This window comes from Arachis hypogaea, chromosome 19 (genome assembly GCF_003086295.3).
Source record: "Arachis hypogaea cultivar Tifrunner chromosome 19, arahy.Tifrunner.gnm2.J5K5, whole genome shotgun sequence".
Lineage (NCBI taxonomy): Eukaryota > Viridiplantae > Streptophyta > Magnoliopsida > Fabales > Fabaceae > Arachis > Arachis hypogaea.
The window spans coordinates 71483406-71496577 of record NC_092054.1 but is presented as its reverse complement, the minus strand read 5'-3'; positions in this window follow the sequence as shown (position 1 = coordinate 71496577).

The window sequence follows — 13172 nt, the reverse complement described above, 5'->3', positions numbered from 1 at the left end:
TTGCCACGGCCTCCAAAGGATGCCCCAGGACTTTGGTTTGAGTCTTGGGGTTTTCCTTTTCTGTTTGTTCGTCTGTATCATATTAGTCGAGTTGCTTTGCCCCTCCTCCGAGATGTTTTTTAGTAATCCAATCTTCTTTTCTTTTTGTAGGATTAGTTGGCCTCATGTCTTCTCGCAATAACGTTGTAGAGATGTCTTCCAAAGTTCTCGAGGGAATGTCCGATTGGCTGGACTCCCTTGTCCTAATTTGTGTCTCTGTTGTAGATGCTGAATTTTGTGTAGAGCTGAGGAAACGTCATAGGATCTGTGGTAACAGTGCTCGGGAGAGGGATTATGAGCTTGTAGTTCCTGACTCTAATGAGAGGGCTTGTTTTCCTACTTTCGTCGAGGGGGAGCGTCCTTTCTTCTACGCCTATGAATATTTCTTCAGCCAGTTGGATGTTACTTTTCCTTTTACTGCTTTCGAGACCGACTTGTTGTGGTCATGTAACATTGCTCCATCCCAGCTTCATCCGAATTCCTGGGGTTTTATCAAGATATTTCAACTGCTTTGCCAAGAGTTAGGCATAACACCTTCTCAAACTCTTTTCCTCTATCTTTTTGTCTCGGCCAAGCCCGGAGGTTCTTCCATAAAGAAAGCTTCCTGGGTTTCTTTCAGATCGGCCCAGGGGCATAAAGTTTTTGCTATGTATGATGAGTCTTTTAAAGATTTTAAGAATTATTTCTTCCAAGTCCGTGTTGTTGAGGGGGTCCACCCCTTTTTTCTTGATGAGAATGATGAGCCTGCATTTCTTCTAGAGTGGCAAAAGAATGTGAGAGTGCCACGTTATACATGGGAGATGCTTAATGAGATTGAGTGGGCTTTTGTAGTTGTTCTTGAAGATTTGTGCGGGGAACCACCCCATCTGGATACAAAAGATTCTTGAGTGATCCATCTTTGGTTCGAACTGCTTTGGGTACTGTTTGACTTGTTATATACTTGTTTCTGAGTTTTTCTTCTCCTATGTTGTAACTCTTCATTTATGGTTGATTCTGTATTTTTAGAAATGTCGAAAAATAATGATTCCATGAAGGCCTACAAGAAGGCGAAGAAGTCTGCTGCTGCTCAAAACATCTCGGCCAAGGCGGCCGGAGAGGGATCTTCTCAAGTTCCAGAAAAGCCGCCCGTGCCGAGTTCTCCTGGGCCAAGGAAGGTGATCCCCACTCCTCGAGTTCGTCTAACTGATCCTCCACAGACTTCTGCCATTACTTCTGGTGCTCCTCCCAATAAGAAATAGAAAATAATTGAGGCCTTTAACCTTGACGCCCCTGATTTTAATGTAATCGAGTTCGTAGATCAGCAAATCGGTCCCTACGGTACCCTCCCCATGGCTGATGTGTCAATCCTTCGCCATCTGGATTTTATGACCCGAAACAGTGTTAAAATGGCATATATGGGGGCTGCCTTGTACCGAAATGCTCAGAATATTCCTCTCCATGCCACCAAAGAATTTATGGAGGAGGCTAAACAGGAGTTCGACCGGATGAAGGGCCTGAAGGAAGAGCTTGAGGTAAAGCTAGCCAAGTTGGAGAAGGATCTGGAGAACGAAAAGGCGAGTTCCCTTGCTCTGGCAGCTTCTGTGCGGTTGGCCGAGGACACGGCATTGAGGCATAAGGACAGTTATGTGACATCTTATCGGGAGGTGGTGCGCCTGAGGGAAGAGTTGGAGATTTCCCGAGCTGATTACTCCGAGCTCCAAGGTCATCTTGTTGGCAGCGTAACTGCTGCCTATGAGAACTTGAAGGAGCAGGTTCGGATTATTGCTCCTGAGGCCGACCTTACTCTTTTCAGCCTGGATAATGTTTTGAGGGATGGTAAGATTGTCCCTGATGACCAGGATGATGATGATGTTAAGCCTCCCCCTGTGTCTTCTACCAAAGTGTCAACCTCTTCAGTTCCTCCAGTTGTGTCTGATCCGGATTGCCAGATTCTGAACCGGGATGATGGAACCGTGGATGCTGTGCCTAGTCAGACTCGCCTTCCTTCTCCTTGTACTGATGCTGTCGAAAAGGCTCCCGATCTTTGCTGATTTCTCTTGGATATTTTGTGTAAATAGCCCGGCTTGTGGGCTTCTAAACTCTTTTTTTGTAGTTTGAATATTTTGCTCGACTGTGGATACTCTTTTGGGTTGCTTGTCTAGCAACTTTGTTTTTGAAAAACAACAAGTAGTTTTCAAGCTTTTGGGGCTGACCCTGAAGCTCGTTATAATATTGTATTTTATATCCCGCTCGTTTGTGCTTGTCTTAGCACTTTTTGGAGATGTTGGAGCCTTGCTTCTCGGCCTCTTTGGATCGCTTTGCACCTGTTGCTTGCGGGTTGACTCCTTTGAGGTCGTGAATGTGCGGGTCCAACTTGTTTCTCAGTTTTCTTGCTCTTGCTTGTATTTCTAGCAACCCATAGCCGATTTCTTTACGTTGGTCCTCGTCTTAGCTACCTTTGTAGTCCTCTTTCTTGGACCTTTGGTAGGTCTCTTTTAGGGACTACTTTATAACTTGTTTGTGGGAGGTCGACTTCTTTACGTCATCTTTTTCTAAGTTATTTTTGTAATCCTCTTTCTTGGACCTTTGTCAGGTCTCTTTCGGGGATTACGTTTATAACTTTGTTAGTTGTAGGAGATCGACTTCTTTGCGTCGTCCTCTTCTAAGTTATTTTGTAATCCTCTTTCTTGGACCTTTGTCAGGTCTCTTTCAGGGATTACTTATATAACTTTGTTAGTTGTAGGAGATCGACTTCTTTGCGTCGTCCTCTTCTAAGTTATTTTGTAATCCTCTTTCTTAGACCTTTGTCAGGTCTCTTTCAGGGATTACTTATATAACTTATTTTGTAGGAGACCAACTTCGTTAGGTCGATCTCTTCTAAGTTATTTTGTAATCCTCTTTCTTGGTCCTTTGTCAAGTCTCTTTCAGGGATTACTTATATAACTTATTTTGTAGGAGACCGACTTCGTTAGGTCGATCTCTTCTAAGTTATTTTGTAATCCTCTTTCTTGGACCTTTGTCAGGTCTCTTTCAGGGATTACTTATATAACTTATTTTGTAGGAGACCGACTTCGTTAGGTCGATCTCTTCTAAGTTATAGCAATTCCTCTTTTATAGGGTTGGCCAGACCTCTTTCCAAGGATTTGCTGATAACTTGGGTTGACTTGGTCCGACTTCTCAACGTCGGCCACTCTTTAAGTTATCATTTAGCAATCCATAAGACCTCGTCATGTTCTTTTTTCGGATCATTTTCGATAACTTCTTGCATTATTCTGTGTTCATCTTTACCGATTTATAAAAGGTGGTTTCTGTCGACCTTTAGATGAATCGCGTTTTCATCTTTATTGGTCTTTTATCGTGATCGTGCAGTGAATCTGTTTTTTACTTTCTGCCGATCTGTTGCTTTATAATCGGATGATGAATGCTTCAGATTAATTCATCTTGAGAATTTGTTGCAGGCGTGCCACGATCTGGGAAGCTCTCGTCCATCGAGTTCGGACAGTCTGTAGTAGCCCTTCCCAAGTACTTTTATGACTCGGTAGGGTCCTTTCCAGTTTCCTGCCAACTTTCCTTCTCCGGGTCGAGTTGTTCCAATATCATTTCGGATTAGGATGAGATCATTCTCCGTGAAACCTCTTTGCACTACCTTTTGATTATATCTTGAAGCCATTCGGCGCTTTAGCGCTTCTTCCCTGATCCGAGCTCTTTCTTGGATTTTCGGAAGTAGGTCGAGTTCTTTTCTTTGAAGTTGCGAGTTGGCTTCTTCATTGTAGTGGAATACTCTAGGCGACCCTTCCTCGACCTCTACTGGGATTATTGCCTCCACTCCGTACGCTAATCGGAACGGTAATTCGTTTGTGGTGAAATGTAGCATGGTTTGATATGCCCATAGGACCTGTAGAAGTTCTTCAGCCCAAGCTCCCTTCGCATCTTGCAGTCTCCGTTTCAACCCAGCCAATATGACTTTGTTGGCAGCTTCAGCTTGCCCATTGGCTTGAGGATGTTCGACGGAGGTGAACTGGTGCTTTATGTTCAAGTCGGCTACTAATTTCCTGAAGCCTGCATCTGTGAATTGAGTGCCATTGTCTGTGGTGATGGAGTATGGAACCCCGAACCTTGTGACAATGTTCCTATATAGGAATTTTCGGCTTCTTTGAGCAGTGGCATTGGCTAGGGGCTCTGCCTCAATCCACTTTGTGAAATAGTCTACTCCGACTATGAGGAATTTAACTTGTCCTGATCCCTGGGGAAAGGGTCCGAGAAGATCGAGTCCCCATTTTGCAAATGGCCAAGGCGAAGTTACGCTGATGAGTTCTTCTAGCGGGGCGATGTGAAAGTTGGCATGTTTCTGGCATGGGGGACATGTCTTTACAAATTCTGTAGCTTCCTTTTGTAGATTTGGCCAGTAAAATCCCGCTCGAAGTACCTTTTTGGTGAGAGCTTGTGCCCCGAGATGATTGCCACAAATACCGCTATGTACTAATACGCACGGAAACTTGTCTCTCAACAATTTTCCTTCGGCAAGTGTACCGAATTTGTCGTCAAGTAAAAACTCACAATAGAGTGAGGTTGAATCCCACAGAGATTGATTGATCAAGCAAATTTAATTAGAGGAATGTTCTAGTTGAGCGAACCAGAATTTGATTTGAGATTTGCAGAAAATTAAATGGCGGGAGAGTAAATAGCAGAAACAGTAAATGCTAGAAATAAAGAGTTGAATGTAAATGGCGGAAAGTAAATTGCAGAATCTTAAACGGGAATGGGGTAATTGCTCATAAAAGTAAATGCAGAAATTAAAGAGAATGGGTAAGATCAGAAATGGGAGTTCATTGGGCTCTGGAGATGTTGCATTCTCCGGATCAAGTTCATTTTCATCTCTTCCTCAATCAATGCATTCATTGATCTCCTTGGCAATCTTAAGTGATCGAATTCCAATTTCTTGGTAATTCAATCTCTCAAATCTTGATCAATAGCCAATTTCTTGGTCAATTGCTCAAGAGAAGAGATAAAGTATGGTCACTGATTATACCACATGCATTTCCCAAATTAGGTGTTGGTGGGATTATAGTCACATATCCATCCAAACCCAATTTGGTCCAGCATGAGAAAGCATTTCTAGCATGATCTCTTCATTCCTCTTTCAAGGTTCAGAAGAGATCCAAGTATGAAAAGCTTCTTTTCCAAGATAACTACCCAATTGGATAAAGATTGAAAGATTTCAAGTAAAATCAAGAGAAAGGATAGAAGAAGGAGAATGAAAACTAATATTGATCCATCAAATTACAGCAGAGCTCCCTAACCTAATGAAAGGGGTTTAGTTGTTCATAGCTCTAGAAAATGAAAACCAAGATGGAGAATACATGATGAAAGTAGAACTAGAAGTGCAGAAAAAGTAAAATACAGAGAGTAGTTCTATGCCAAAGGCTCCCTAAAGTTTCCAACCCCCTAACTAATTCAAAGCTACTCCTATATATACTACTCTTCTCATCTTCTAGTTGGCTCTTCAAGTCTTGGGTATGGGCCTCTGAATCTTGAGTTTGAAGCAGTTATCCTTTTCATTGGGCTTAGCTTTGCTTGCAATGAGAAAAGGTGAAGTAGGCAGCGACTTTGACTCAGGACGTTAGTGGTGTCAACGTTAAGTGAAAGTGTGGGTTCGAGAACGTTAGTGACAATCACCATTTTCACTAACGTTCCTAACCCAAATATGATCACGTTGACTTCAACGTTAGTGGCACTAACGTTACCACTAACGTTGCCTCTTGGTCCTTCACACACGTTATTGGGACTTACCTTTCCCAATAACGTGGAGAGTCCTCCCTTGTCCCTACGTTAGAGTCCATGTTAACTAGGTTAACATGGCTTCTGACGTAGTAATGCCAATCCTTCGAGAACGTTAGTGACACTTACCTTTGTCACTAACGTTCCAATGTGCCCCTATTTCCCACGTTAGAGTCCACGTTAACTAAGTTAACGTGGCTTCTAACATAGTCATGCTAGCCATCTCCAACGTTAGTGACAAAGGTGAGTGTCACTAACGTTGGCTCATCATCTCTTTATCCACGTTAGCTTCCACGTTAACTAAGATAACGTGGGAGTTAACGTTGCTCATGGTGGCTCTTGGTGGTTCGCTTCAACGTTTGTGACAAAGGTAAGTGTCACTAACGTTGGCTATCAATTGCTCTCTCCACGTTAGCTTCCACGTTAACTAGGTTAACGTGGGAGTTAACGTGGCTTATGGAGGCTTGGCCAACGTTAGTGACAAAGGTGAATGTCACTAACGTTGGCTTCTCTTTTGCTTCTTAACGTTAGAGTCCACATTAACTAAGTTAACGTGGCTCTAAACGTGGCCACTTATGAGCTTGGTCCAACGTTAGTGACAAAGGTAAGTGTCACTAATGTTGGCTCCATTTTCTTTTTTCCACGTTAGAGTTCACGTTAACTTAGTTAACGTGACTCTTAACGTGGGTTATGATGGCTTCGAGGGCGTTATTGGCGATTACTTTTCTCATTAACGTTGCAAGCTAGCTCCCATTCCACGTTAGTGGTCACGTTAGTTAGACTAACGTGGCTGCTAACGTGGTTTTTCCTTGCTTCCTTTGTCCTGAAATCAAGCAATAAAGTGCATCAAAGTTCTAATCCAAATCATGAGACATGCATCCTCTAATTTGTCATATAATTCATGCAAAATTCTCATGAAATCATGTAAAGTGCACAATGTATGCTTGAATCAAGATGTAAGTGAATATCTACCCAAAACTAGCTTATTTTCTAAGAAAATGCATGAAACTACCTTAAAAATAGTAAAGAAAAGGTCAGTGAAACTGGCCAAAATGCCCTGGCATCACAACACCAAACTTAAAGCTTGCTTGTCCCTAAGTAAGTACTGGAACAAGAGAATGATGAATGGAATGCCAAGAGAAAATGAGTCATTCTTGTGGAAGTCATGTCCCTGGTTTTATGGTGGTTTCATGCATAGCAACTTAGGTTCATTCCTTCACTGGCTTTCAGACCTTTATCATGTCCTAGAATACTCACTTTGCTTGCATCCCACGAGACTTTTATTCATTGATCCCTTTTGTTTCTTGTCAATTCAGGGCTTATTTGTGTTCTTAGGCTAAGTGCTCTGTAAAGGGGCAACTCTTTAAAATAAGCTTTCAGCCAACACTCTCGAACCAGTTGGTTCAAGGTGCTAGGTGTTGAAACACCCCTAAGGACTTACTTCCTCAAGTCTCTCCCCCATACATACACACCACAGGCACATGGTTTGTTTATTTTCTTTCCTTGAGGTCTTGGTGTCCAGCACCTCTTTGGGCTACTAAATGTTCTGTAGCAAAGATTGCTCTTGATAGTGGACTTTCAGCTAATAATCCCGGGTTAGTTAACCCAAGTTACCAGGTGATAAAGCACCCCTGAGAGCTTAGTAATCCAAGTAGATCCTTGGTACAAGAACACCACAGACACATCCCTCAAGACTCAAACCCTTGGTGCTTAGCCTCTTTTCTTGCTATTTTTCTTTTATTCTTCAACTTTGATTATTCTTTCCCTTTTTCTTATTAGGATCTTGTTATTTAGCTAGTCTCATGGGGTGTGTTCAAGCATATGATTCATGACAGATAGTTGTCTTCCCACCTTGTGGTTGAACCAACTTAGCTAACTTATGACCACACCACAAACTCAAGAACTTACTCCATAATATGAACTCCACTCTGGTCTTTTATAAAACACTCATTATCTTTTCATTTGATTCAAAAGGACAAACATACAATTAAGTAAGGAAATGATGCAGTAATGACATTTAGACTAGAAAACACAGCCCTAATCAACAAAAAGTTTAAAAGACAGAATTGAAAAAGGTTCAAACTAACGAGTAACTATTAATCAAAAGTGCATTCGGACTTCCAACTTTCAACATTCTAAGTACATGGAATTAAGTAACAATACAACTTTCGGGTGATGGTTTCTAGTTGCCCTCTTTTTGTCATCATCCTAGTCTTTGCTACCTCACTTCCTTGGGTGAAGGTAGACCATTTCCTCATAAGATTCCTACAAAGTTATTGGAAGTTGCTTGTTCCCAAAGCACTTGAGAAATAGTTAGCTTGCATGTATGCTTGTGACTTCTGAACTTAATTTGGTGTGTGAACACCAAACTTAGTTCTTTACCCAGTACAAAACCTTGCATATATGCAGAGAACCTCATATCTTGTTATTAAAAAAAATAATTATTAACTAAAGTCTAACTACATCTAAGTGGTTTCCCTTGATTGGTTGGAGCTAGCAATGTGCTTTGGGAGTGGAGTGTGATTCTAACTAAGATCCTTTGGTGGAACACCAAACTTAGAATTACACTTTCACTCTTGGATTATTTTGGTGTGGAACACCAAACTTAGCTCCTCGCAATACATGGGAAACAACTTGTGACCTTTATTGAAATAAAGATGAAAAGGAAACTACCTGAGGTTGGGTTGCCTCCCAACAGAGTGCTCTTTTATCGTCGCTAGCTCGACGATTCCTCAATTACTTGAGATGATACTTTACTCTGGGTTTTCCCCCATGTTGCCCATATAATGTTTGACTCTTTTTCCATTCACAGTGAACCTCCTCTCTGAACCTTCATCCATGATTTCTATGTGCCCATATGGCGAGACCTTCGTGACAAGGAAGGGTCCTGACCACCTTGACTTGAGTTTGCCAGGTAACAGTCTCAATTTGGAGTTGTAAAGGAGTACTGGTATGCGAAATTGTTACTCAGGTTGTGAATTATTATTCGAAATTGATTCACTGGCAATGGCACCAAAAACGGATGCACAGAACCATGGTCTAAACATATCTTTACAACTTCGCATAACTAACCAGCAAGTGCACTGGGTCGTCCAAGTAATACCTTACGTGAGTAAGGGTCGAATCCCACGGAGATTGTTGGTATGAAGCAAGCTATGGTCACCTTGTAAATCTCGGTCAGGCGGATATAAAATAGTTATGTAGTTTTCGAAATCTAGTAATAAAAGAAGGATAGAAATACTTATGTAAATCATTGGTGAGAATTTCAGATAAGCGTGTGGAGATGCAATCGTTCCTCTGAACCTCTGCTTTCCTGCTATCTTCATCCAATCAGTCTTACTCCTTTCTATGGCTGGCTTTATGTAAGGGCATCACCGTTGTCAGTGGCTACATCCCCTCCTCTTGTGAAAATGGTCCAAGATGCCCTGTCACGGCACGGCTAATCATCTGAGGTTCCCGATCATGCTGGAATAGGATTCTCCTCCTTTTGCGTCTGTCACTACACCCAGCACTCACGAGTTTGAAGCTCGTCACAGTCATTCAATCAATGAATCCTACTCAGAATACCACAGACAAGGTTTAGACTTTCCGGATTCTCTTGAATGCCGCCATCATTCTAGCTTACACCACGAAGATTCTGATTAAGAGATCTAAGAGACACTCATTCAATCTAAGGTAGAACGGAGGTGGTTGTCAGGCACGCATTCATAGGGAATGATAATGATTGTCACGTTCATCACATTCAGGTTGAAGTGCGAATGAATATCTTAGAAGCGAAATAAGATGAATTGAATAGAAAACATTGGTACTTTGCATTAATCTTTGAGGAACAGCAGAGCTCCACACCTTAATCTATGGAGTGTAGAAACTCTACCGTTAAAAATACATAAGTGAAAGGTCCAGGCATGGCCGAATGGCCAGCCCCCTGATGACAAGTCATCTTAGCCTATTTTAACTAGTCTTTTTCTTTTGTTTTCATTAGAATTATGCACTTTCTTGAACCATAAGCAAGCTAATTGAGTAGATTTTCATGTTTCCCTTTGATTGAATCAACCATGTATAAATTCATGCCATTTCATGAGGTTTTATGCTAAAATTGTTGCATATTATGATAGAATGAATATCTCATGATTATGAGCATAGCTTTGATGAGTTTGGTTGATTAATTATAGGTGAAGAAAGCTTGGAGAAAGGTTGAAGTAAGAAGGAATAGCTAGGAGTAAAGAGAAGACAATGGAATAAGTGAAATTGAACCAGGAAGCAAAAAGCTGGACCTAAAGTTAGCATCAAACTTTTGCACAAACTTTTGGTTGAAAAGTTAGCCCCAACGTTAGCCCCCTAACTTGGAGGCTAACGTTGGAACTTGAAAATCATTCCCTGGGTACCAAAAGTTTGCGCCAACGTTAGCCCCCTAACTTTGAGGCTAACGTTGGCATGAAGAAATCCTCCCTGGGCATCAAAAGTTTGCGCCAACGTTAGCCCCCTAACTTTGAGGCTAACGTTGGCACATAAAAATCACAAGGAGGAGCAAAAGTTTGCGCCAACGTTAGCCCCCTAACTTGGTGGCTAACGTTGGCGCCACAAGCACACAAGGCAAGGCCAACGTTAGGGTCAAAGTTAGACCCCTAACGTTGGCACCAACGTTCATATCAGCAAATTTTGTGGGCTGCTATGAAAAGTTGGTGCAAAAGTTAGACCCCTAACTTTTGCTCCAACTTTTGGTCCAACTTTTGCAAAACTCCAACCCGGTTCAATTGGTTCACTTTGGTTCTTCTCCAAACTTCAAGAGCAATCAACCAAGGCCTCTTTCAACCCAATTCCACCAAGAGCAAAGACCCAACTCAAGGCTTGAAGATCATTTGAAGAAAGTGTATAAATAGGATAGAATTCAAGTTCTTCGGGGAGCTTTCCTTTTGGAATTTTCATAATAGTTTTCGGAGAGCTTTTGGATTGAGTGAACTTTAATTTCTTTGTCTTGGGGAAGGAGAATTCACTTCTCTTCCTCTCAGTTTTATTGCTTTCAATTTCAATTACAATTGTCTTGGATCTTGGGTTGGAAAATTGAAGAAATTCTGTTTCAATCTCATCCTTGGATCTCTCTGTTTATTTACTGAATTTGAATTTCTGTTTCTGTTACTTGCTTCTCATCTACTTTCCTTGCAATTTACAATTTCCTTTCAATTGTTCTTGTTGGATCTAGGAAGGCATTGAGATCTAGACTTGGTTTTCTAGTCTCTGGGTCCTGAGATCTGATTTCCCATTTTCAATTCTCTGTTTACTGCTTTATATGTTCATTTACTTTTCTGTTTCAGATCCGATTCAATCCCAATTCCTTTTACTCTTCTGTTTAATGCAATTCAACTTTTCCTTGTTTAAATTCTGCAAATCCAATCCCCAATTCCCTTTACAATTCCAGCCGTTTACATTTCTTGCACTTTAAGATTCCGCTATTTACATTTCTTGCATTCTAAGTTTCTGCTATTTAATTTCTTGTTCTTTAAGATTCAGTACTTTAATTCCCTGTTCTCTTTACAATTCCTTGCAATTTAATTTCTGCACATCACAAAACACTCAACCAAATCTTGATTCGCTTGACTAAATTAACCACTAAGCTAAAATTGCTCAATCCTTCAATCCCTGTGGGATCGACCTCACTCCCGTGAGTTTTTATTACTTGATACGACCCGGTACACTTGCCGGTTAGATTTGTGTATTTTGGGAGAAATTTATTTTTTACCAAAATATCTCATCAAGTTATTGGCGCCGTTGCCGGGGATTGATTAGATTGACAATGATTAAGTGAAGTGGTGATCTAGATCAAGCACTTTTTCTTTAATTTTGATTAACCCATTAACTGTTTGATTTTTTGCTTAAACTAACTAACACTTCAATCTGGCAGTAAATTGAAGTGTCACTGATTTTGTGCATTTCTCATGCTCTGCTTGTATGTCAGGTACAAGAAGAACTATACCCAATTTTCATGAACAAGACGAAAGAACTCTCAGGAGGTTAAGAAGAGCTGAAAGAGGGAAAATATTGTTGGAGAAGAGGAATCAGACGAAGAATTCCAAGAGATGGAGGAACATTTAACCAATCCACCAGGTGGAGAAGACAACAACAATGGCAACCCACCCCAGAGGAGAGTTTTGGCTTCCTATACCTTTGCAAATCCTAGACATTGTGGGAGCAGCATCTTGGCTCCAAATGTCAATGCTAACAATTTTGAACTCAAGCCACAACTCATCACTTTGGTTCAGAACAATTGCTCTTTTGGTGGAGGACCACTTGAGGACCCACACCAACATTTATCCACTTTCTTGAGGATATGCAACACTGTCAAAACTAATGGAGTGCCCCCTGACAGTTACAAACTGATGCTATTCCCATTTTCTCTCAGGGACAAGGCCACTCAATGGTTGGAATCTTTTCCAAGGAACAGCATCAACAACTGGGATGATTTGGTAACCGAGTTCCTTGCAAAATTTTATCCACCTCAGAGGATTATAAGGTTAAAGGCTGAGGTACAAATATTTACACAAATGGAGGCCGAACCCATCTATGAGGCATGGGAGAGATACAAGGCTCTGATCAGGAAATGTCCCCCTGCCATGTTTAATGAGTGGGAGAAGCATCAAAATTTCTATGAAGGCTTGACACTGAAATCCCAGGAAGCTTTGGATCATTCAGCTGGAGGTTCCTTGCAACACATGAAAACTGCAGAAGAAGCTCAAGAACTCATTGATATGGTGTCCAACAACCAATATTTCTTTGCTCATCAAAGAGGCCGCCAACCATCACAAAGGAGAGGAGTAATGGAGCTAGAAGGAGTGGATTCAATCCTAGCTCAAAACAAGATGATGCAGCAGCAAATTCAACACCAATTTGAGCAAATGGCCAAGAGGATTGATAGTCTCCAAGTTGCAGCAGTTAACACTAGCCAACCATCAACCACATGGGGACAGAGTGAAGAAACTCAAGAAGAACAACAACAAGAGCAAGTACAGTATATGCACAACCAAGGACCAAATGAAGTGTATGGTGATACATACAATCCATGCTGGAAGAACCACCCAAACCTCAGATGGGGAGATAACCATACCCAAAACCAACAACCATGGCAGAGGAACTCAAACCAACACAACCCAAGAAGCAACCAAAACCACAACCAGCAGCAGACTAGCCAAAACCCCTACAGAAAACCTCAAAACAACTACCCCAACGTCAACCAATACCAATCTAATAACCAACCCACCAACCAAAATGCCTACCATCCACCACCCACATCTCATAACCCACCTCAAGTATCACCTGAAGCCCAAAGAATCATCACTTGGAGGCCATGATAGACAAATGTTGAAACACCAGGAAATGGTAAC